The sequence below is a fragment of the Cetorhinus maximus genome, chromosome 25 (assembly GCF_964194155.1).
Source record: "Cetorhinus maximus chromosome 25, sCetMax3.hap1.1, whole genome shotgun sequence".
Classification (NCBI taxonomy): Eukaryota; Metazoa; Chordata; class Chondrichthyes; order Lamniformes; family Cetorhinidae; genus Cetorhinus; species Cetorhinus maximus.
Window position 1 is genome coordinate 17,617,555 of NC_135903.1, and position 22,506 is coordinate 17,640,060.

Consider the following 22,506-nt stretch of genomic DNA (forward strand, 5'->3'; position numbering starts at 1 on the left):
GAAAGTGCAATATTGCAGCTCCCTTGAAACTGCCAATTGTGTCGAAACAGTCTGGATATTTTGATGTCAGGTCGTGAACTGAGGTGATAGGAATAGTTTCTGGGGTTGATCTGCCCTGTGTCCTCTGACTGATTCCATGGATAATTACTAGTGTGGGGTCACCGCATGCCAGGACACTTGCAATCGCTGGGTCTTTAGCTTCCACAATGTAGAACCTCTGTGACACCCAGGAGGATTGATTGTACTGGCCACCGAGGACCACGGATTCTACACATGGAGTTAGTGATACGTTGTACTCTGAAGGTTTCACAGTAGTAGGTTTCCCCATGGTCTTCCATGTCTGTGGATACATGTCTTTTAGAATTTGCAGAGGTAGTATGTTGGCACTTGCCGCTGTGTCAGTCTTGACCAATAACAAATAGTTACCAAATTTCTTAAGACATATAATTGGAATCTTGGCAAACACTTCGTAAGGTGTGATAGGGGAGGGGAAGGTGGTGGCAGCGTAGTGGCATTGTTGCTGGACTAGTAATCCAGAGACCCAGGGTAATGCTCTGGGGACCTGGGTTCAAATCCCACCACAGCAGAGGGTTGAATTTGGATTCAATAAAAGAAATCAGGAATTAAAATTCTAATGATGACCATGAAACTATTGTTGATTGTTGTAAAGACACATCTGGTTCACCAATCCCCTTTAGCAAAGGAAGCAAATCTGCTGTTCTTACCTGGTCTGGTGTGCATGTGACTCCAGGCCCACAGCATGTGGTTGACTCTTAACTGCTCCTCTGAAATGGCCTAGCAAGCCACTCAGTTGTATCAAACTGCTAAAAAATGTCTAAAAGGAATGGAACTGGATGGGCCACCCGCCATTGACCTAGGGACCGGAACGACTATGGCAAACTCAGCCCGGTTGACCCTGAAAAGTCCTCCTTATTAACATGTGAAGGCTTGTGCCAAAATTTGGAGAGCTGTCCCACAGACTAGTCAAGCAACAGTCATACTCACGGAACATGAGGCTTTGTCTCCACAAGGACTGTGCATTGGTCACTCCTACCGATGGACAGATGCAATTGCAGCAGGCAGGTTAGTGAGTATCTTCCTGCAACCTCTCTTACCACCGCTGATCACCAAGTTGTGTTACTATAATGATATGAGACACCAATTGCTCATAAGGGGTTGGGTAAACATGATGTGGGTTCATTTATTAAGAGTAAGCACATGAGAACAGTTATACATGGGTATAAAGTTTGAAGACATCAGAGCTGTGTGTGCGCTCTGCTTAAAGCAAAAGTGAAACTAAGACTGGAACATATGACACATTTTCCTTCTAGTGATGTTATGCTGATATCCCTTAAAGGCATATTACAGCTGTGCTGATGTGATGCCGAAGGGTAGTCTGTTGAAACAAAACCTCCCAAATGGTGTAATGAAGGTTGTGAGCAACTTAGACTCTTCATTCAAGGGGTAGTTGCCAAAAACCACTATTTGCATCTAGTTTCGTGAAGCTTGAACTCTCCCAACTTTGCTAAGCCCTGGTCCACAGATGACATAGGATGAACTTTGCTTTCAACCTCTCTGTTCAGCTTTGTAAGATCTTGGTAAATTCTGATCGATCCGTCAGGTTTTAGCACTGGGACCATCCCCAAGCAGCAGCTTATTGGTTCCATCACAGGTGAAATAACCTCTTGCTTCAATATAGAGTCAATTTCCTTCTTAACCTTTGACAAAAACGGATGAGGAACTTTTTCAGGGTGTAAACAGACACACTAGCTTCATTTCAGGATGTACAGTGCCGTGGTACGCTGTCTTCAGCATTCCTAAGTCCTGTGAATGGCTGTGGAAATTCAGCTGTGAAGTTTTTAGGCTGATCTTCTCGACTTTCCTGTTCCTCTACTCTGCAAATTGTATGTAAGTCGGTACAGGCTTACTTGCCTAACAGTGGACAGCTCTTGTTCAGTGTCACGTATAAGGTTTCAGTGACGTTTTTTCCCTCCATTTTGAACGGTTGCACTCAGTTGTCCTATGACCTTGAGTTCTATACTTCCTGGCCCATGTTGTTTTTTGCATCATGGCTGAAGAGAACTTTTCTCCAAACACAGTTCAACATTAGAAAGAACCAAAAATGCTGCACTTGTGCCTAACTTAAAGCATGTCTTGTATCCCTCTACTAAGATATCAGCACTCTGGTAGCTTCCACTTGGTTTCTGGATCCCTCCAAGGAAAGGCACCTTAATATTATTGATAAATTCTATTTCATGTATCTTCCCACCGTTCAAAGACCTCTCTTTTTGCTGATTCTGTAGAAGCTTCTTCCTGTGAATATAACCTGAAAGTAACCCTTCTTTCTGTAAAATTGGCATTTGGGCCCTTTGATTGGACAATTTTCGCGCCTGTGTTTTCTCCCAATACCCTGATTACAGTTAGCTGGGGCGATTGATGAATGCTCTTTTTGCCCCCTCAGCCTTTTAATGGCCACCTCTCAGCTTTTAAATTTAATATACTTCACTAATTCAGTCATTTTTGAGATATGGTTCTCCCTGTCACCCTGAATCACTGATCGATTTTGCTCCCTGACCTGATTTTGTCTGCTCAGTTGATTTTGCCTTTGTTAAGGTTAAATCATCCACTGACTGCACGTGGTCAGACAATGCTTCATCCAAAACTCTGACAACAATTCTGTCCCTGATTAGTTCATCTTTTTAACCATCATATTCACAATTCTCAGTACGTCTATGCAGATTGTTGATAAATGCATAAATACTTTCCCTTGTCATTGGGCGTGCTTGTTAAATTTAACTCACTCGACTATGGTATTCTTTCACAGATTGAAGTCGGCATCGAGTGCTTTTATTACTTCATCATACTTAGCTTTTTCTTTGTCGATTCCTTGCCTGAATAGGATATCATTGGCACAGCTACCCATCGTGTATAACAGCATACTGACCTGCTCACTGCTCAACTTCGCCATGAAGCCCGATAAAGTGTGATATCTGGTAAATCTTCAGCTATGCTTCTGCCTGATTGAGACCTGTGACTGGCTCAAAGTTTTCCGGTAATGGCAGAGACTTTTCCATACTTGTTCTTTGACTCGCTGCCACCATATAATATTCTTGGTTATGCTAATACAGAATATTCACAGAGTCTGCTGAGGTAAAGAAAACACTAACTTAATTGAGAAACATCTTACTGTGGCTTCATCTTGCCATGAGGTCTACAAGAGAGAGCAAGATCATGAGACATTACATCACTTCCTGTGATGATGTATACTGTCTCATTAGAATAATCACAGTTCGAATTAACCCCTTATACTACAGTCATTTTAAGCATGAGGAGCCTGCCACCTGTCAATTATGAAAAAAGTCCACAATAACATCTCAAATGCAATACATAGATGTGAAATATATGTACAGTACAGGCATATATTGAAGTTGGCAAGAGAGCTTGACATCAATGATTTGATTCACAATTTAGACTTGAGCCCAACTGATAGTCAGTCTAATTACCTCAAGCGTGTAGTCCATACAACGATTGGGATGTCAGCGGGCATGTGATTCTAAGCCTCGCTCGCACCATGTAAAATTGCAGACAGGTCAGGTGTTGTAGCGTGGCCTTGTCGCCTATTAGTAATAGGGTTGATCTGCAGACAACTTTCTAAGTGGAAACATTCGGTTTATTTACAATACAGCCAGCAGCAACTACACGCGTGCTTTCAACTTGATCTCTATCTCTACACTGACTGTGGAGGTAGCCGGTGCTGCTAACACATTGGTTTACGCAGATCATGTGATCTTACATCACAGGACTATTCTTAAAGGTACAGTCCGACATTTAACAAAGCCATAATTACTACATTAGGGTGGGTAGGTGGGAGGGCGGCGGGAAGGCCACCTGGGAATTTTACAGGTCTGCTGCCTGCAAACCTGCTGATGGGGGACTGTAAGATTCTGCCCATGGAATTTATTCAGGATTTAAGCAGAGCAATTTTCTTGGAAGCCACCGACAGATTAAAGAAAAAGGGAAAACAGCCCTGGGCTCACTCTCAGCATTAGCAAGCACACAGCTGTAACCGTGGCAACTTCCTTGCCCTGATTGCCCTTAAGCATTCTGGAATGTCAACAAAACAGGGGGAAAAAAAACCTACAAAGACAACTTACAAAAACAACCTAGTCTTCAAAACAAACTGACACAAACACCACCTGAACAAAATCAAACAGAAACAGACCTTTCTATCAAAGCTACGATGCAATAAACTAGGCCAGAATTTTTGAGTTTGGCAGGCTGGTGCGGTCAGTGGGCCTGGGAGCAGGTGGGAAGTGGCCCACCGCCTGCAATCAGCCCCCGACAGCGGCTCCCCAATGCTTGGGAAGGGGTGGTGGGGTGGGGGCTTGTCGGCCACTGGGTCCAAAGGCGACTCGGCGGCCAGTTTAAAACCGGCATAGTCAGGCCGTGGAAGGCTGCCGGCGAGGAAGACCTCTTCAGTGTTGTCAGCAGGAGGTTGAAAATTATGTATTCCAGACGCCAGGAAGGCAGGCCAGGTGAGCCCTTGGCCCCCCGGTTTTCTGATGAGTGCCTTGCAGTCCTCCTGGAGGTGGTGGCTGCCAGGAGGGACACCCTTGCCTCCAGGAATGGAAGGAGGAGGCCACTGCACCTTACAAAAAGAGTTTGGGAGGAGCTGACAGTGCTGGTCAGCAGCCATGATGTTGTGTGATGCACCTGGATCCAGTGCTGCAAGAGGTTTAATGACCCGCTGCGCTCAGGATGGGTGAGTACTGGGTTGGCATGGCTCAGTGTGTTGAAGTGTTAAGGGCTGTTCATGCCCCGCCCATGGAGCTCAGAGGTGTTAGAGTCTGAGTGCCAATTGTCAATGAAGCTGGAGCTAACCAAGGGGGTGATCTCTGGCTGCTTGGACTGAGTGCCTTGCAGCTCGAGGGCCACGACTCGGATCTGCCCTGCAAGGTGCTCCTCAGGTAGAGTTGAACAGGCTGCAATGGCGTTGCAGGTAGAGAGTGGACTAATCAATGCTCATCTATTCTTTCAGGAGAAGACAGCCCATAACAATATTGAAAGGTCACAAACCAGTGGAGGCCCTGGTAACCTTCATAGTATCCTAACCAGATACGAGCAGGATGCCTTGGAGCTGGAGAGGCACAACACACCTCGGTCAACCGGCCATGGAGAGACTGGGGGTGTCAAACAATGGTAAGAGTGCAGTGCACAGAGGAGAGAGTTTTGGATGGTGCAAACATTCTTTTGTAGTCTCATCATTGATGGGAGCCTCAAAACTGGATCCCCCATTGATCATTGAAAGACGATAGCACCATGATGCAGATCTCCATGGTCTCACCAAGGAGTCTGGCATGCACAATGACAGTGTGATGACTTAAACTAATGACATGTTGTTGCTCTCCCTTAGGTTTGCCACTACGCACCCAATCGCAGGATCCTGATGACCCACCCCTGACGTCAGAGGACCGCCAGGCTCCAAATGCACCTGCGTCACACCCTCTCTCTGAACCAGGCACCAGTACAGATACCAACACCTCGATGGGCGTTAGACCTTCGGCTAGAATGTCGCTGCACAGCGGTGAGGGCACTTGATACTCACTTGAAGTGCAGGTGGTGGCAGAGAGTGCCCAGGGCACCAACAGTTGGAGGGCTGCTGGAGACAAGGATGATGCTCAGTCGAAGCAGATGATGAGCCTCTGGAGTCATCCATTAGGCGGCAGATGCTGGATGTCCAGCGAGATGTGCAGGAGGATCTGGTGGAGATCCAAGAGGGTGAAATAAGTGTGGTGACTGGACCTCTATCTTACCACGTGGAAGTGGAAGACTGGATCATTCATAAACACATGGACCATTTAAGGAAGAGAGAGACAAATCACCAAGATTTGGTTCCGCCAGTGACTATGACTGGGTCTGCATTTGCTGTTAAGTATACTCAACCCAGGACTGACATGTCTGATGGTCCTGTAAGAGTTGAAGATACAGGAAGTGTATCTTCAAGTGCCAACCGAAGCACCTAATAGTCAGGCAACTCTGGAAAAGGAGGTTCCTGACAAAGAATCTGAAGTTGTGGAGCTGCGATGTTCCACACGTACCAGGAAACCACCTGAAAGACAGCAAACAGCAACTGATAACATCACAAGCAGTGCAGTAATGTTTGCACCTCATAGCTGCCCTAGTCATTAATACAAGCCTCATTGTATAACAGTTTTATTTTGATCATTTGGATGCTGCGGAAATCTACCATCAGGTTTAAGGCTCTACAAACTAAGCTAATGAAAATTCCATACAGGTGGAGTATTAGTTTCTGATAGAAGAATAAGTGAGAGACATGCTAGATGAATGTCAGGCATTCAGGCAGCGAAAAGGCTGAAAAAGTTCTCAGAGTCATACTTAGCTCAGTTATCATTGGAACACATCAGTCAATAAAGCACACAGTAAACTGAACTGTATTGGCAAAACTCAGTGGAGCATAAATGTGAGGCAGTCATCCTGATATTGTATCTGATCCGGCTGCCCCTGGAATATTGCATTCAGCCTGATCACTGAGACACAAGACAAACATCCAAGGTCTGGATATGATGCTGGCATGGCTGCTGTCTAGTGTGAAATTATTGCGTAAGAGAAAGGAATAGAAAAAACCTGCATCCCAACCTTGAAAGGGAAGAATGAGGGGATATCATATAATCATAAAATAATACAGCACAGAAGAGGTTCCCTTGGCCCTTCATGCCTCTGTCAGCTCTTTAGAGCTATCCAATTAATCCCACCCCCCCTGCTCTTTCCCCATAGCCCTGTAATTCTTTTCCTCTCAAGAATTTATGCAACTGTCTTTTGAATGTTACTGAATCTGCTTCCACCATCCTTTCAGTCTGCACATTCCAGATCGCAGCTTACTGTGTGAAAAATTGTTTCCTCATATCACCTCTGATTCTTTTGCCAATCATCTTAAATCTCTGTCCACCAACCTTTCTGCCATTGGAAACAGCTTCTCAAATTTATTCTATCAGAACCATTCATGATTTTAAACAACTCTATCAAATCTCCTCTGAACCTTCCCTGCTTGAAGAGGAACAACCCCCAGCTTCTCCAGTCACTCCACATAACTGAAGTCCCTTATCCCTGGGACTTAAAAGTTTTTAAGGAACTATGTGGAATAGAAAAGGTTAAACCTAAGCATTATTTCAAATCAAACCATGACAGCGGGATATGGGAATTGTAGGTAAAAGACAAGTTCAGGACTAATGACAAAAAATCTTTTTTCTAGCAAAGAGTAATTAATACCTGGAATGTTTTTCTGGGTAGGGCAGTGGAGACAAACATTTTGAAGTCATTCAAGAGGCAACTAGATTGACTGGCCCCCTTTATCTGTACATATCTTTGATGCAGAGTGTATACTCTCTCCTCTTAAAGAGATACCTGACTTACCTAAATCCAGAAAGCAAAGGCACAGGTTGTCAGAGCCATCACTTTGAGACTCTCAAGTGCTTGCAGAGATATGGCTGGAATTTAACAAGGTAAATGCTCTGGTTACCATCACTGAAGAATCCTGACTCAGACACCATGAAGCAGACTCGTAGTCTTGAGTATGTTAATATATTAACAGCACATCTTTATTAACAACTCATAACTATAGAGCAGGAGTTTTACCTTGTCGGGCGGGCAGGTTAGGCAGGCCCAGGAGCGGCCGCGAAGCTGACCGCCGCCCGAGTTCGGGCCCCGACATCGATTTCATGCAGCTGGCCAATGAACAGCCAGCCAGTGTGAAAGGCGCGCTGCAAGGCGGAGCACTGCCAGGGTGGGGGTGGGAGGAGGGCGAGTGCAGACGTTTGCGCGTGCGCACGGGTACGCGCACTGAAAGTTCCCTGAAGGCTTAGAGCCGCCTCAGGGAGCTGAAGATTTTTAAAAACGCAAATAAAGGTTTTACAAATGTTAAAAATATGTCTCCTCACGTGAGTGTGTTACATGAGCAGGGACATGTTATAAATGATATTTCAACATTTTTATTTTTAATTCCTGTTGGAAACCTCATTCCACCCATGGATGAGGTTTCATAAAAAAAGCCAAAGGCTGCCTGGCTGATTCGCCTGCCCGCCAACCGTAAGGTTGGACGGCAGCGAAAAATTGCATTCAACTGTGACTTTAATGGCCTCAATAGGCCTGTTAATTACTGGCGGCTGCGCTGCCAACTGCTGCGCGCGCCTGTCGACTGAAATATCGCGCGAGTGCGCGATGATGTCGGGCGAGCATCCTGACGTCATTGCGTGTCATTTTACGCTCGAGCGGGTCTGGAGGGCGCCTGCCCGCTCAGCGAGAAATCCTGCCCATACAGTGGAGGGTACAGGCACAGAGCTGACTCCATCCTAGGTCTTTACACATCTCTATCCATCTCTAGACTGACCCTGGCTCTGGGTCATGTGCCTTCTTACATCACTCTGTGGGCAGTACTGTATTGAGTCCCACATTAACCCTGTATGTACCAGACCCTCCTACTACAATCACTGATATTCTTCATGCCTTTCAAATCAGCGCCACGCTACTTGTTGGGGCAAGGGCTTGCATGATTATCAGATACTGAGTGAGAAGAATCTCAACTCCCATTGGAAGGCTTGCTCTTCCAGGTAGCACTAATAGCATAGGCTGTCTTATTAACAGTACTGTGGCTAATGTGGACCCACTTAGATTGACGTCCAGCAGGACTGGCACTGATTTGAAAGGCATCAAGAATATCAGTGATTGTAGTAGTAGGGTCTGGTACATACAGGGTTAATGTGGGACTCAATATAGTACTGCCCACACAGTGATGTAAAAAGGAACATGGCCCAGAGCCAGGGTCAATCTAGAGATGGATAGAGATGTGTAAAGACCTAGGATGGGGTCAGCTCCATATTTGTACCCTCTACTGTATATACGTATATAGTTCTGAGTTGTTAAGAAAGACTTGCTGTTAATATAGTCAAGACTACGAGTCTACTTCATGGTGTCTGAGTCAGGATTCTTCAGTGATGGTAACCAGAGCGTTTACCTAGTTAAATCCCAGCCATATATCTGCAAATGCTTGAGAGTCTCAAAGTCACGGCTACTGATGTGGATGAACAACTAGGACGTATGTGACTTCTATCTTTTAATCAATAATTTTAAAATTTCTCTTTTGTGCTGTATGATTACTGCACTTGGGGGATGACCCACTACCATATCCCATTAGTTAACCATTGTACAAGATGTTGAGTAAAGCACGCTAGGTTCCAAGGTGAGCTCACCAAAAACACGTTACTATTCTTTCACAAACACCTAGACCAGAGCTGATTGAGGCTGTCCCTTCAACATATTGATTAAGACATTGAATAAAATGTAAGTCTGATAGCAACAATAACTTGAATTTATATACCACCTTTAACATAGCAAACTTTCTCAGAAGCACTATGTAGCAAAATAAAATCAAAATACTGCGGATGCTGGAAATCTGAAATAAAAACAGAAAATGCTGGAAAAACAAAATTTGACACTGAACCACATAAGGAGATATTAAGATAGATGACCAGTTGCTGGTCAAAAAGGTAAATTTTATGAAGTGTTGTAAACGAGGAGAGAGGTAGAGAGGTTTATGGAGGGCATTATGGAGCTTAGGACCTAGGCAGCTGAAGGTGCATCTACCAGTGGTGAAGAGGTTAAAATTGTGGATGTTCAAGAGGCCAGAATGGGAGAAGTGTAGGGATTTTGGTGTGTTGTAGAGCTGGAGAAGGTTCCAGAGATAGGAAGGAACCAGAACCATGCAGGGACTTGCAAATGGGAATGATAACTTTACAATCAAGGCATTACCAGACTGAGTGTGTAACACAGTGTGTTTGGATTATGTCACCGAGGGTTTGAGTGTAGATGAGGAAGAGACCAAGGATAATGAAGGGTGTAGTGGCTATGACCGGATGGGTAAGATTGCAACCAAATGAGGGCAGTACGACTGAACAGGACAACAGAGGGGGGATGTTGGAGGAGGATATTGTGGTTGACCATGTCAAAAATTGCAATGAGGTCAAGGAGGCTGAGGAAGAAAATAAACCACAGTCACAATTACAGTCACCGAAGACGTCATTTCTGACTTTGATTGGGGCTGTTTTGGTATCATAATGGAGCAGCAGCTGATTGGAGAGATTCAAACAAGGCATTGCATAACACTCAAGGATTCTGGAAAGGAAAGTGAGGATAGTGATGAGGCAGGAGATTGAAAGAACTGAATGTTCAAGGGTGGCATTCCTGAGGATGGACATGGTAACAGCCCTTTTGAAAGAGAGAGGGATGTTTGATCATTCACAGCTAGCATGGGGCCAAAAAGGGATCTTGAATTTCAGCAGTTTACTGTGAATAGGTTGGAGGAAGCAAGAGGTAGATCTTAAGGATATGATGAGTTTGCACATGGGCATGAGGAGAGATAAGATGAAGGAAAAATTCAGCACCAGAGTTCGAGCAGGTAGGGCCTCCTTCTGTTGAAGGGTCATGAGGACTCGAAACGTCAACTGTGCTCTCCTCCGCCGATGCTGCCAGACCTGCTGAGTTTTTCCAGGTATTTCTGTTTCTGTTTTTGTTTAGGGCCTCCAGACAGTTTTGACTTGGTAGGTGAGGGAAAGGAGGAAAGTGGCAGAGAAAGCTAGAAGAATGGTTTCAATCTTAGTGACGAAAAAGTCCATGAGTTTCTTGTAGTTGTGGGAGATGAGGGTGCAGACAGCAGGGGATAGGATTTTAAGGAGATGGGCGTGGAGCAATGTGACCAGCCGGGGTGGGGGGTGGTGGCAGCACTCCAGGCAGGCCTAGAGTCACTCCTCGCCTGGCTGTGTTCAGGAGCAGCTGCAGTCAACTGATGAAAGGGCACCTCCCCCCCCTCAATTCTCCCCATTCCCCCACCCCAGCCTTTCCTCACCCCAGACCCAGAAACAGTCCCAACCTGTGTTTTGCATCTGGAGCCAAAATCCTGCCTTAGGTGTCTGAAACGGGACAAGTTCCAATTTCCAATATTATCCCTCACTGAATTGCACCAAATTCCTCTTTACTGCATGGATCTTCTGTTTAATTGCGTAATACAGATTGGCATGAGGTGTATGGCATGTATAGTGCACCTGGATAACTTTTTTTATACCTCAAAAGCAGGTTTAATGTGATTGACAGAACCTTTACGGAGGCCAAATTAGCAGAATTACGGCTGTTATCTTCCTTTTTTGATTATATTTAAATATACATGTCCCAACTCGTGATCATTTACTGGCACTTACTCTTGCATTGTATGCCAAAAAAATGTACTTAAAAATGTAGCCCATGTGTGGGTTAATGTAAAATCTTGGAAAAGTTTTCGTAAGCCAGGAAACACTGATCAGCCTAAAACAAACATCACCGGGTCTTGCTTTCATCAGAATAGCTTTTAAAACCACAAGCATGGTTATATGAAAAGGGGAATGTTACTGTGAGCATAGAGGGTAAAGTTACAATACTGCTAATATAAAACAATTGATAGAAAATGTTATGAAAATTAAGCCATGGGTAGAGCTAATAGTCAACATTGGCTGGTGTTCAATGCATCATGCTTGTTGTCTAATGCCATCCAATGGCCCAGGGTTGTTGTCATAGGCAACTGTGAAGCATAAATGGCCCAGTGCCAGTGTTGTCAGAAGTTTGAAAACTCTGATTTGGATTTAGTTTCTCTTTGTTGACTGATGACGTCAATAAATGGCCGCTGCTACCAGCACTTGCACTGTCATCCATTTCAATTCAGCCTTTTCACTTTTAGCATTGCTGGTCTCCGTGGATCTTCTTTAGAAGGATGTGTGGCTAGAATGAGAATGTTGCACTTGGTAGGAATTGCATTCATGTAAGATCTTCTGTTTCAACCACAGCCTATCTGGAACTGATCCTACATTAATTGTACCATCACATTATGGGACTGATTCTGTTCAATTTTTTTTCACAATATAAGTGGAACACAGGTTCACTTGCTACCAGTGAAGAGATCTGTTAAATCAAATCCACAATACTAGATGGAAAGCTTCAAAAACGTACATTTATTGAGAGGAGAGAAAGAATGACAGAACTCTGTCTCTTTGTGTTACCTGCTTCTCTTGTGTTACCCGACTCTGCTCTGCCTCAGCTCATCCGCTGCGGAATCCGTCATTCATGTCTTTGTTGCCTCTAGACTTAACTATGTCAATTCTCTCCTGGCTGGCCTCCAATCTACCCTTCTTTATAAACTTGTGCTCATCCAAATCTTTCTGCTCATTTCCTAACTTGCACCAAGTTTTTACCCATCACCCCTGTGCTCGCTGACCTACATTGATTGGCTCCTGGTCCGGCAGCACTTTCATATTAAAAATTTTGTTTTCAAATCCCTCCAAAGCCTTTGCCCCTCCCTATCTTGATAACCTCTTCCAGCTCTGCAATGCTCCAAGATATCTGTGCTCCTCTAATTCTGGCCTTTTGCACATCCCCGATGTTAATTGTTCCTCATTTGACAGCTGCCTAGGCCCTAACCTCTGGAATTTCCCCATTAAACTTCTTCACCTCTCTATATCTCTTTCCTCTTTGTTTTTAGGCAGTCAATTTTGCACAGCAACATCTCATAATGAGATGAATTACATGTTAAATAGTGTGACCTTTTGGCTCAGTGGCAGCACTCTTGCCTCTGAGTCAAGTGTTACAGGGTTCAAACCCTGCTCCAGACAGGCTTGTTGAGTAGAGACCTGTGGACTGGCTTTGAATTCTGGGTTGACATCCAGCAGAATACTCACATCCAGCCCTTGCCTCGGACATTCCATGGGTTTTGGGAGTTCATAAAACTCTCCCACTGTCAAGGACCCTATTGGCTAACATGAAGATGGCTACAACCACAGAAGGAGTGTATATATTATAATTTGTCACACTGTCAGAAACAGGCAGTAAATCAGCCTGAGAATCCTTCTGCTGTGCTACATGATGCTCTCTTCCAGGGGAATACACAAAAATATCAAAAATCAGTTGATGTTTTTTTGGCAGTGTTGGTTGAGGAAGGAATTTTGGCCAATACACTGGGCAATCTCTCTGTTGTCTTTAGACAGATCCATGGGATGTTTAATATAGGTGGGACAAGGGGGTGGCAGTCAACCAGGAGATGAGTTAGCAATTTAAATATTTTAAAGAGATTGGAAACCTCCAATTTAATCAGCTTTGCAGGTTTTGCAATGGGCAACCAAGTTTCTCATTCTTTCGCAACAGGTGAAGTGAGGTGAGGTCAGCTTCAGGGGGATAGCTAAGTGCCTTTTACAGCACTGTTGGTGGGTCAGGAGAAGCAAGAATACTTATTGCAGTGCCTCACAAGCTCCCAGCCACCAGGTCCCCTCCTATACAAAGGCTCCCAGCATCAGGGATTGGGCCATACATCAGAATCGGGGCTGCCACAATTCCTCCCAGGATCTGACGCCCTCTACCCCTCCAGGATAAAAGCCCCTGACCCCTTGGATCAGACAACCACCCCATCCCAGGATCAAGAATTGCCCCACCTCCAGCCACTAGGATTGGACCCTCCCACTGGGGTGGTGGATGAGACCTACCTGCTCCTCTGGCTGCACTGGAGTGCTCCCCGTGTGACCATCAGTCAGGCTGATTTCTGGGCAGGGAAAATGGTCAAGACCAAAGGGCATACACTGTTGGGGGAAACCCAGACTTCTGGGTTTCCCATCTGAAAATCTAATCCAGCCTATGGAATCTCGCCCTGCTAATATTCAGGTGAAAGGAGCGGAGTTTCATTTTCAGGTCTAAGTCAGTTCAAAATGGTTGAGAGATGATGTAAATCACATCTGTAACTCTTTCGAGTACATTCACAGTTCTTGGTTTCCGGGAGTGGGTCATGAACCCACAACCCTCTGATTCAAAGGCGAGGGTGCTATGAACTGAGCCACAGCTGACACCTCAATCACACCTGTAACTCTTTTCGAGTCAAAACAATTAACTAAATTAACAATAACAAGGGATAAATCAAGCACAACCCCTAATTCAGGTCAGCTGTAAAACCAAGGACAAAGTTTAAAGGAAACTTACAAACACTAAACCAAGATGTGATTAAAGGGGTCAACAAAACACCCCAGTCCCCACGGTGCCCACCAGGCACGGAAGGCCTTGATGGTGCCGGCAAACACCACGTGCTCCCTCTCCAGGGACACCCGGCCACGAATGTAGCCGCGGAAGAGGGACAAACAATCGGGCGGGACTTCCCCCTCGATCGCCCGCTGCCTGGACCTGTTAATGGCCAACCTGGCCAGGCCCAGGAGCAGGTTCACGAGGAGGTCCTCCTCCTTCCCGACCCCCTTCCGCACCGGGTGTCCGTAGATCAGGAGCGTGGGACTGAAGTGCAAACAAAACAGCAACAGGAGGTTTTTTAAATAACTAAAAAGGGAGTGCAGCCTAAGACACCCTATATAAACGTGGTCCACGGACTCCACAAGACCGCAAAAAGAGCAGGTGTCTTGGGAGTCCGTGAACCTACACATTCTACGGTTGTATGGGACTGCTGCATGCAACACCCTCCAACCCAGGTCCCCGATAGAAAGCGGGAGAACACCTCCGTAGAGGGCCTCCCATCGGGGGCCTCCGCCGCCGGACAGCAACAAGGCACGCCAGGGCGTGTCCGGGCAAGAAAATGGAAGGTGTGCAGCAGCAGTCCGTACAGAAAACCCCTCCGCGCCGTGCCAAATGGCACGGAGGGCATGTCCCTGAGGCGGCTCATATTACACACCTGTAAGGTGAACTGCAAAGAGCATTCAATTCCCTGGTGAGCTAATTTGCATAATTAATAACACCAGGTGCACATTTAGACAGGTCCAGGGGGACACTAAGGAAGGTTGCACACAAAGTCAAATTTAAAGGGTTGGAGACAATTAAAGGGGAGTGTCCCTGCAACGGGGGAAAAAATGTCTACAAAGCTACTGAAAAGCCTTAACTCAATCCAGCAGGAGCTGAAGAGGCTGGGAATTGAGAAGCAAAAATAACAGGAAAGCGAATCATAGGGGTAGGTATGTACCTGTGACTAGTAATTGAATAACTCTTCTCTTGACCTTGTTTGATGAGTGCTGAATTCGAGGTATTGCTGCATCAAATGCTTGCAAGGAAGGTTGCATCAACATTATCGTAGATCAGCATTGCAAAATAGCTGCAAAGGAAGTGGAGTCACATTTTAGGTACTGTCCCTGCAAGTGCCAGCCCCATGCTCTGTGGTAGCTGCACGTGTCCTTGCAGCAGATGGTATATCAGTACATCTGCCTCACTTGTGATTCAGGCCCTGAAAAGGCAGATTCCCTGATTAGTTGCCATGTAGGTGCGCCCTATAACCTGCAGACTTCACTGCTGACAGATTGCAGCCAATCAAAGCTGTCTCTTGACCAATCTGCATTGCATTATTTCATGCAATATCATGTAAACCAATGCATGCTGTGACTGAAGTGATGCTGAAGAAGCAATAAAATTGTTAGTCAAGTACACACGTATCATCGTGATGTTGTTGAGGGTGTACTGCTGTAGCTTCCTAAGAGTGCCTCTTCCGACAAAATGAGGGACTGTAATCTCAACTCCCTTTACAGAAATGGATGCGCAAGGTATTGGAGGGAGTGCATAGATCATTTCTTGGGCAGCCTGAAAAAAATTCAATCAAGGTTAAATTCATGGCTCTTTAAATGATTTCCCACCTGAATGTCTGATTGTCCCAACACGATGCCTGGTTCCTGGATGTACGTTGGATGTCATCCAGCATGCCCAATGGCTGGAAAATGGCATGGAGGTCATGTATGTCCCCTTTCTAATATTGAAATGTAGCTTCCGCTTGCTTTTCAAAGGCTACCCTTGATCCACCCAGAAATTTGTGTGGATCAAAATGAGGCAGAATTAATTTTCACCTAATTTTGCAATTGCTGTTGGGAACCAATGGGACATAATGGATACCAACTCATTCCTATAACATCCATCAATTCTTAACCCAAGGTATCTGTCTAGCTCCTTATCAACATGCAATGTTGTGGTTTTGACTTATACAAATCAGCACAGGGTCTGAATTTCAAATCTTTTTTAATTCTTTCATGGGATGTGGGCGTCTCTGGCAAGCCCAGTGTTTGTTGCCCAGCCCTCATTGCCCTTGAACTGAGTGGCTTGCTAACCCATTTCAGAGGGCATTTAAGAGTCAACCACATTGCTGTGGGCCTGGAGTCACATGTAGGCCAGATCAGGTAAGGACAACAGATTTCTTTCCCTAAAGGGCATAAGAGAACCCAGTTGGGTTTTTACAACAATTGTTTCATGGCCACAATTATTGAGACTAGCTTTCAATTCCAGATTTATTAATTGAATTTAAATCCCACTGGCTGCTGTGGTGGCGTTTGAACCCATGTCCCCAGGGCAATAGGCTGGAGTTCTGGGTTACTATTCCAGTGACAGTTTTGGTCTGTGCTGGTTAGTTAGTGCAGTAGTGGGGTGTTGCAATTTGGCTCAGAGTCCCCAAACTAAGGAAGGTAAAGAAAATCAGCCAATCCTCCAGTTACAATCATTTACCAGGCCTCTAATAGAAAATGTAAATATTTAGAAATCGGGTGAGATTTAGGTGGGGCTTGGCTATGATGTGCCCAACAATTAAGTAGTCACTATGCCACCAGTAGCAGCATAGGTTCAGATGTGAAGAATTGTGAAAGACACAAAAGAGGAACTGTGCCTCAGTATAAGGCACTGCCTTCAGAAGAGAAGGATAGAATTCTTAAACGCATGCTGCTAAAGGGGGTAGCGCCCTTGTGATTTTCTTCCAATGGGTAATAGACCTTTCCTAGTATAGGTGGAGAATAAGTAACTGTAGAGTTTATTTTTAGAACAACTATGCTTCCAAAGCAGAAAAAAACACCTCCTGTAACTTGATATCTGAGACATTTAAAGTTTATAGAACACAGTTGTGACTGAAGTGTGATAAACAAGTTGGTGCAACTCTTTCCATGATTTAAGTTTTTCTTTCATCTAAGTATCAGAGGAAATGCAAACAAGACAATTGTGGAACCATGTTGTAAAAGCACAGCATCCACAGCAGTGATGTAACTACAATCTTTTTAAAGACAAACCCACAAAAGAAACTAAATTAGGAGACCGCATTTTTCAGGCAAAGTATCTAGAGACTGTAACCGCCAAATATCTCCTATATGTGGGTCTATGTCAGTATTGTGGTCATCTAGTAGGTAGTACTTATAGCTGATGTATTTAACAAGTTGTTGAAATAAAGTGTGAAAAATGAGTTGAAAAGAGTAAAAGGATGTTGTAAGTAGCAATTCCTACAGATTTAGAAACATATTGATATATTTTACCTGCATTTTCAAAGAATACATTTAAAATAAAGTGAACTTCAAAAGGTTATTTGAGGACAAGTAAGTTCTACATGCACGAAAATTATACCATTCATTTAACTATGTGTCACATTCTCAAATGTGAGCTTGTAACTTATGTTATGTGATATTCAATATTTTCTATTCAGAATACATTTTTTACAATAAAATGTATACAGTCTGTACCATGGGCCAGAATTTTTGGCTGGTCAGGCGGGCGTGCATCAGACCTGAACAGGCAAGCGTCCCGATGTCGTTGTGCACTCGAGCGATATTTTGGTTGGCGGGTGGGCGCGCACGTGCAGGAGTGGGCAGTGTGTCCGCCGACAATTAACAGGCCTATTAAGGCCATCAAAGTTCCAATTAAATTAAATTTTTCGCTGCCCATCCAATCTTGCGGTTGGCAGGCAGGCGAAAAGGGCCAAGCGGCCTTTGGATTTTTTAGGAAACCTCATCCCCGGGTGGGATGAGGTTTCCAACAGCAAATAAAAATTAAGTAAAAATGTTTAAATGTCACTTATAATATGTCCCCGCTCATGACAGAGTCGCAAGAGGGGACGTGTTTTTTTTAACATTTTAAAATTCTTTATTTTTATTTTTCAAAAACCTTCATCTCCCTGAGGCCTCAGGAGCTTTTCCTGTACGCACCTGCGCGCATGTGCAAAGTTCCCCGCTCACCCCTCTCCCGCCCCCACACAGGCAGTGCTGAGCGCTGCAGCACGTGTTTCACGCTGGGCAGGCCTTGATTGGCCTGCCAGCATGAAATTGTGGTTGCGGCCCGATCTTGGATGGTGATCGGCTTCTCGACTGCTCCCGCACGCCCCCGCTGAGCCTGCCAGACGAGGACAAAACCCTGGCAATGGGAATTTAAATACCTCGTATGTAAGCAATGTAATACTAGGTCAATTTGGAGGAACCGAAGTTATGCACACTTTGTTTTTATTGGTTTGAATTGGAAAAGAAAGAAACTGAAAGAAAAATAGAAATAAAGAGGGAAACCTTGCACAATTAAAGTGCCTTTTGGGCCCATAATTTGCTGTCAAAATAATGGTAAAGCTAATGGCAATTGCTGTTATTTATGTACAAATGCTGCAGCAACTTCAGCTGAAGACTGATACCTGTTTAAATGCAGAAATTCAACATTTGTCTGAGATGGGTGGCTCTGCTGTTAACTTCTTAACTTCTTGTTGTTGATTCACTGTTGAAATGCAGTGCCAAGTTGCCATTGTTGCTCAGCAGGTACAAATGAAATGTGCCACAAAAAGCTAAGTCTTGGCCATTTCAGTTAAAGTATCATTTTTAAAAAATGTGCTAAGTGTTAATTACTGCTGATCAACCTCTCTTGCACTATAAAATAACTATTACAAGAGTGCAGTCTCATTCTTTCAGGTTTTAATTGTTGTTGGACATTTTAAAGCTGTAAAATTTTAAATTTACATTTTTTCCTTTAGCTTTTCTTTCTTGAATCTAATATTTCTTTCCCTCCCTATTTTTCTTTCTGTAACTGAAAAGCATAGAATTCATCCACTCTAATTTTTTCTTTGGTCTCCATCCTTGCATTCTTAATTTCACAATCCTTGAAACTGTTCACTCTGGTTTTAGATGCCTGGTTTCCCCCATTGCAATGCCATCAGCTCACACTTTTGGCAGCTTGCTATCCAAAGAAAATAAAAATTTTAACATGCAAGCGCAAGTCACATGAATGGCACTCCTGCAGCAAATCATGGCCCATTATACATTACATCACCAAAACATCCCAAAGAGTTTTGAATACCATGGTTAAGTACACAAATGGGACAGCCATTTTGCATGCAACAAATTGCAAGGAGATGAATAATTAGTTCATTTGTCTTGTGTAAGTATTAGTGAGGTACAAACTCCCCACTCTTCCTTGGAAAATAACATGGGTTTTTAAAATTGCTATTTTATCGATGTATGTCTTTGATTTATATGAAATATTATACTGGACTGTCTTGACAAAATGAAATGAAAGAAAAAAATGTAATTGATATCTTTGATTACTCATGGACAGACCTGGTCAATGGGTAATGAAGATGCTAAACAGATCAAACGCCTTTATCTTAGGCATAGCTTAGTTTGAGGTGCCTTTTGCTATTGATTGACTTGTAGGACTTGTCTTTAGGTTCAAACACTATAAAGTAAGTAGCTTAGATTTTTTAACTGCAGAATTGGAAGATCTTTACTTCTGAATGGGCCAGTTGGCCCTGTTGGCTAGAGAGCTGTCATGTGGTTCAGAATAACACCAACAGCACAGGTTTGATGCCCATTCCAGCTAAGGTAGACTTGGGAACTGCCTCCTCACCCTGCCCCTGAGAGTGGAAGGCAATGGGAAACCACCACTGACAAAAACTGCCAAGAAAATGGCTCAGGATGAAACAGGTAATGAACCAAGGACCTGACTTCGGGCAGAGCACACAGGAATGAATCTTCTGGAAGCTATCATTTTTTGTCTATGGAAGTGCTTTTTGTGAGGTTTTTAGTGCTGGAGAATCTGTCCAGTTTACATTGCTACCCAGTACCGACAAAGAAAAAGCAAGGAGACAAAATCATGCTTGTGCAAGTTGCAGAAAGTCACGATCACAATCTTAATTTTCTGGGTGTGAAGATTCTCCCATATCCCCATGTACCAAATGTGCCAGGTATCTTAGAAAACACTGATGGCGGTCACTCATAGGGCAGAATTTTGCCGTCGGCGAGCAGGGGGCGGGGCCCGCTCTCCGACATGTAAAATGACGTGGGATGTCACCGGGCGGAACTCCCGACGTCATCCCGCCCCATTTAAATTTTCAGGAAGGTGGGGGCGCAGCAAAATCAGCTGCGGGCCCGCCGACCTGTCAAGGGTCAATGGAGGCCATTGACAGGATCATTTAACCAATTAAAGGACCTGCCCGTCCAACCTTAAGGTTGACGGGTAGGCCAGGAGCCCCGGCGGCAAATAGAGAAAACATGAAACCTCATCCAGCAGCGGGATGAGGTTTCATGCAGGGTTTTAAAAATTTTAATTAAGTTATTCTGTAAATTATGAACATGTCCCAACTCATGTGACATTGAGGGGACATGTTAGGGATTTTTATTTTCTCAATTTTTATTAGTTTTGAAAGTGGAAGCGATCTCCCTGAGGCTGCACTTAGCCTCAGGGAGATATGCGTTCTTTCGTGCGCATGTAAGCAAGAGCGCAAGAGCGCACTCTCGCTTTTAGGGAATCCCCCCCCGCCCACACAAGGAGCGCATAGCGCTTCCCGCTAGACGTCACATTGGGCAGGCCTTAATTAGCTTGCCCATGTAAAATGGTGGTGCGGCCTGCTTCGCCAGGGGGGATCGGCTCCCTGCCCACCGAAGATTGGGTCGGGCCCGTCCGCCCGACAGGCAGAAAATTCTGCCCATATTTGCTGCCTGCAAGAGGCACACCATGAAGTAAGGTTCAGTGCTGCTCTAGTAAAGCCTTGTTTATATAACAGTATTGCTGCCAGAATTTGGGGCTGACACTGTTACTAACAACACCAACACCAACAACTTGCATTAATACCACCTTCACTGAAGTAAAATGTCCCAAGGTGCCTCACAGGAATGTTATCAAATATGACCTGACATTAAGCCACACAAAGAGCTATGTGGGAAGATGACCAAAAGCTTGGTCAAAGAGATAGGTTTTAACCAGTGTATAAAGGAGGAAAGACATGTAGAGAGAAGAGGTTTATGGAGGGAATTCCAGAACTAAGGCCTTGACAAATTGTGATGATAGATGTTACTTTTTTTCATACTTTTGGGAATATGGTGGTATTCTCTAAAGAAGGGTGTGTGTGTGTGTGTGTGTGTGTGTATAATTAAACTGGGGGTAGGTTAGTAAAGACAGTTTGTCTGTGGGAGTAGAAAGATGAAAGATATAAGTGCAGGATTCATGCATTTGTAATAGAGGCTATGGTGAAGTTGAATGTACAAATATATAGGTTGGGTTTTAAAATTTGCATTAGGTGATAGGTGAGGACTTGTTAAATTTCAAAGGGAGTTTAGAAGCATCAAGGAACTTTTACAACTTACAAAGGTTTCACAAGTAAACAAGGGCAAGTTATTCAATTTTATTTTATCCAAAAGCGGAGGCAATAGGAAGACATGAAGGATTTTTATATTTTGGAAAAACTGAGTTCAAAGAGATGCTTTGGACAATGGAATCTAAAATCAAAGGGGAAAAGGATATTTAAAGAAAGACGGTGAGTTGTGTTGGTCGTATGGGGGTGATGTCCTGAGATCAACTCGGTGCTGAGAAAAATTGTGAATTGAAAGCAGCCATCCATTTCAAGCCAGAGAAGTCTTTGTTTTCAGAATGCAGTCTGTTTCTGAACCTTTCTTTCTGGGTTTCCTACAGCAGAATGGAGGAGAGTGAGAAGTCGTGTAGTATACTTTACTAAAGTGACAGCAGTTTTGCCTTGGGTAAGACGATTGGGTTTTTATGGTTAAAATCTGTAAGGGAACTATTGCCAAATAGTTTATTTGTGTGGTCTGAGCAATTGGGTTTTTTGGGCGGAAGGTTATGTAAGACTGTTTAACTGTTTAATTTTAAACATGTGTGTTTAATTCTTTTTCTTCATGTTAATAAATCTTAATTTTAAAATCCTAAAAGTGTTACTGGGATTCTATGCTTCTGGGATTAATAGTTTCCCCCTTGTTTTCAAAGTACAAAAAAAAGTTATGCTCAGTAAGACAAGTTGCCCTCTGGGATTTGGCTCGCTCAGCAAATAACATCAGCTGCAGTCATAACACAAATAAAGGCATGGCCACTGATGGTGGAGCAATTGAAGAATGTTCAAGAGTCAGAATTGGAAGTGCACAGGCAATCAGGAGGGTTATAGGGCTGGAGGAGATCCCAGAAGCGGGAGGAATGAGGCCTTGAAAGGGTTTGAAAACAAGGGTGAGAATTTAAAAATCAAGGCATTGCTTAACCAGGGGTGATTCATGAACAGGATTTGGTGCAAGTTAGGACACGGGCAGCAGAGTTTTCAATAACCTCAAATTTATGGAGAGTAGAATGGAGAGGCTAGCCAGGGTGCATTAGAATGGTCAAGTCTAGTGGTAACAAAACCAGGTATGAAAGTTTCAGCAGCAGATGAGCTGAGGCATGGGCAACGTC

At 44.2% G+C, this 22,506-nt stretch overlaps 1 protein-coding gene across 1 annotated transcript in view; it reads right to left on the reverse strand.

Moving 5' to 3' along the window:
• The window catches only part of LOC144667943 (zinc finger protein 652-like), a 102,046-nt gene extending 100,896 nt beyond the window's left edge, over window positions 1-1,150 (reverse strand). Inside the window, exon 1 of the mRNA XM_078529574.1 lies at window positions 1,006-1,150. The gene's annotated coding sequence lies outside the window, so the exon portion shown is untranslated. The remainder of the gene's footprint in view (window positions 1-1,005) is intronic.
• Window positions 1,151-22,506: the final 21,356 nt, after the last annotated feature.